General features: G+C 38.7%; 1 pseudogene; it reads right to left on the bottom strand.

Annotated features, from left to right (window-relative positions):
- Positions 1–3,415: 3,415 nt before the first annotated feature.
- Positions 3,416–3,538, bottom strand: LOC114619549 (annotated as a pseudogene).
- Positions 3,539–3,968: the final 430 nt, after the last annotated feature.

Here is a 3,968-nt window from a genome sequence, read left to right as displayed (position 1 = left end):
TCACAAACAGTGACAACTAATATGGACCCCTGGGATATCCTACAGACTAAGCCACTAACCAAAGAGCATACATAGGCTATTGCAAGGCCCCTGACACATGTGTAGCAGACGATTGCCTTGTCTGACCTCAGTGGAAGAGGATGTGTCTAATCCTATAGAAACTTGATGCCCCAGCTAAGGGGGATGCTAAGACTGTGGACAGCCTCTCAGAGGCAAAGGAATGGGGTGAAGTACTCTGGGATGGGAAACTAGGGGGGCAATATTTTGGATTTAAATAAATAATTTAATTTAATAAAATAATTTATAAACAGAACCCACAGTTTGATCTAGACTTGCAGCAGAATGATTTATGAGTACATTTAGCTATGACTTATTTTATTGCCCTTCACCATCCTTTTCACTATGTTATTAATAATGAGAAATGTGTCTGTATAGGTATGTTCTCTGATTTGTTATCCTGTTATCATTTCATTTTGCAAACCCTATCAATTATATATGTATAACTCTTGACAGAGGTGACTTTACAATTTAAAAAAATTAAAAACACCTTGGTTATTTAGTATATTTAAGGAATGTAGAATGCTTCATAAGCAAGCATAATTCAGTTGAATTTATATTAAAGCAACACCTTTAAGCTGAATTTATTTGTCAACTTCATTTTTGGAAATCCTTTCTTTTGAAAGGATGCCATTTGTTGAGCTTTGCATATTGATTTTCACTGAAGTGGTTAACAATTGACTTATATAGAGGATATGCAGAGAAAATTTCTCTACCTTTACTTATGTTTAATCAGCCTTGGAGTTCATTCATATGCTATGAAAGAACAAAATATTCTCCTTTTTAATGGCTAAGTGCCAGTCCATGGTCATATATTACCATTTTCTTTATTATCTGTTGATGTGCAAAGGCTATTTTAATGTTTGGGCTATTGTGAATAGTGCTGTAGTAAACCTAAAGGAGCATAATCTAACTGACATAATGATTTGAGTACCTTTTGTATTTGACCTGGTTGTAGACTGGTAGATTACATAGTTAGGTCTATGTTTATATAATTTTAATTTATAGGATTTTAATTTAATTACATTTCTTCCTTTCCTTTTATCCGTTCAAATGTTTCCATATGTCTTCTTCCTTTCTCCTTCAAATTCATGTACTCATTTTTCATTAACTTAGTGTGTGTGTGTGTGTGTGTGTGTGTGTGTGTTCTGAAGTTTAACCTGTTTAGACTGCATAATATTGCTTGAATATATATTTTACGGTTGACCAACTTTCACTAGACAACCAATTGTTGTGCTTTTATCTGAGAATCACCTCTCCTGGCCAGGCTTCCCTCAGTTCTCTACAGTTCTTTGGGTATGGTTGAGTGAGGCCTTGATGCTCTGTTCTTTTGTCACATTCACTGGAATCATCCTTGTTCAGCACATATTTGGATGATCATGTCAGTGAGACTTCGTGGATACTGCTTCTGATATTACTAGGAGTCCCAAATTTACACCAACCCTCCCTGGTCCTCTGGCTCTTACACTTTTCTGTTCCCTCTTTTGCAGTGTTCCCTTAGGCTTAAGTACAGGAGTGTCTCGTATACTTATCCATTTGGAATGGAAACCACAACTCTCCATTTTTATTGGTTGTGATTTTCTGCAGTTTCAAATGGAGGTTTCCCCAATGAGGGGCTAAGATTATTCTTATATTTCATATAATGAAAAATATTATTGTTAGGGATTATGCTGGTTTAGTACATTAGTGATTGTAGATTCTCTACCAAGAACCATGACTTCCCTAGTAATTAGCTAGATTTTATGAAGCATGGTTTCTCACATGTTAAATGGGTCTTAAATCCAATTAAAAACCCGTGCCTACCACCAATGTATGAGTGACATTACTGCACTTAGTGTTTAGTATTGCGGAGAAACTCTGTGTTGATTTATTAATGGGATATCAATTTATATTCCCACATATCATAATACTTAAAGGACATATTTTTCCTTTCAATAGGTATGTATTCTATGTGTGGTGAGATTAAGGTTTCCTATACAATACTATTTTTATTTGGGGCTAAGAAATATCTTCAATTTTCTGTAATATCCTTTATAAATATCTTCTCTCAGATTATACTGTGCCTTACCTTTTCTCTGATTAAGACTAGAGTAGGAAATGCCTATAGTTTCTACAAATGTCATTTAATGTGTTTCCTTGTCTTTGTTTCTTTTTCTTTTCCTTTCTTTTATTCCTTATTTTTGCTGTTGATCTGTTTTACTTTCTTTCTTTTTAAAATTTATCTATTTACTTATTACTTAATTGGTTTATTGTAATAATTTATTGTGAGGCAGGGTCTCACAGAACACCTCTGGCTATTCTCTAACTCACTATGTAGATCAGACTGGCCTTGAACTCCCCTGTGCCCCTGTCATCAGAGTCAGCTCTACTGTACTGCCCAAGTGAAGTTCAGAGTCTGCTCTTCTGAGTACTGTAACAGGTGAGGAACAGGGACAGTTATCCCACTTGGATGACTTCTTCCTGCCACAGGTGGTGAGGGGCAATGGGGAGGAGAGTATTTCTCCTTAGTCCACACCACCACTTGCAACACAAGTGGTACGGTTATCTTTTCCATGCTTATTTTCAGGGGCCAGCTCCCTGCAACTACAGCAGTATGTGAGGACACTCTCCATATAAGGAAAGTTGGCTGCAAATGGTTAGAGGAGGGGTCAGCACTTCCTCTCCCAGCTCTTCCTGGATGCCAAGGTAGGAGATGGGGCCAGTTCTACACAGTCTTCAAACGTTATCTTGTCCCTCGGTGGCAGTCTAGACCAGGGAAGTCCATTCGGGCTTTGGTGGCAACAGATCCCTGCTGCTTCAAAGCCATGGACCCTGATGTGGCTTCCAGAGGCAGCACAGGCCATGACTCCACAATAGTCCCCGGTGTCACCATTGAGTACTCACATCAGGCTGTTGCTTACTATCCTCCAGTCTCCAATTCTGCCTCTCTTCATTGTGCCCTCATCCTTCTGTTTCTTTCTTCCATTTGTACAGCACATACTGGCTCCTCTAGAGGCACTGAGAGTCTCTGAGTATCTAAGGTCATCTCGCGAGTCTTAGGTCTGTTATGATCTATTTATGCACTAGGGTACCTGGCAAGGGTTATCGTGGGAATGGTCTGCACCTTGCCCACAGATCTGCATACTGCTTGACTGGTGTTGTCCCTGTCCAGGCTCTGTGCTGCTATCTGGTGAGTATCTTGGGCTTGCCCTTTGCCTGGTCCGCCTGAGTCCCCTCACTAAGCCTGCCTGTTACCGGCTCACTCCCACCTGGGAACCTCAGTCCCATGAGTTGTTCTCCTAGTGTCCAGCTTGCTCCAGATTATGGAAGCCATCAAGTCTGTCACTGCACTGCACTGGTGGTTTTCTCAAGCTCATTTTATTTTAGGCTACCAGATGTTCATAGATGCAATGTTTAACATAGACATAGCCTCTTGCCTCTCTGTCACCTAATGAAATGCATGTGACACAGCAGCCACACCTGCAATGCTTCTAAGGGCAGGGAAGTTTTATGACCTACAAATTAAGAGGATAGGCAGGCATGTGGGAGAAATAATTATTTTAACTGAATTACTAAAATGATTAATGAAAGGGGGATATGTTTAAAATTTATAGATTAGCTTTCACCATATAGAGTAATAAAGTATTGGTTATGTTTGCTAGAGGTTTTTTTTTGTAAGACAGTATTAATTTATTACTTTTTTGTCTAAGTAATAGGTTTCCTTTCGTAAATATAATATGTGGGGACATCTTATATGTGTTAATTTGTAAAGCAGAGAGGCAAAGAAGTTAAGTTACATCAACTCAGTCTTGTCTGTATAATCTTAGTGCCTTCAGTTATATGATTGCTATTCAAAGTCACATACTGGGAAGTATCTGGGAGGAGATGGAAGAAGGGAAAGAGGATGAGTCAAATATAATTCATAAAAACTC

Source organism: Grammomys surdaster, unplaced genomic scaffold (assembly GCF_004785775.1).
Source record: "Grammomys surdaster isolate TR1022 unplaced genomic scaffold, NIH_TR_1.0 150, whole genome shotgun sequence".
NCBI lineage: Eukaryota > Metazoa > Chordata > Mammalia > Rodentia > Muridae > Grammomys > Grammomys surdaster.
The sequence above is the reverse complement of the archived record's forward strand: the minus strand, read 5'-3'. Positions and strand labels throughout refer to the sequence as shown.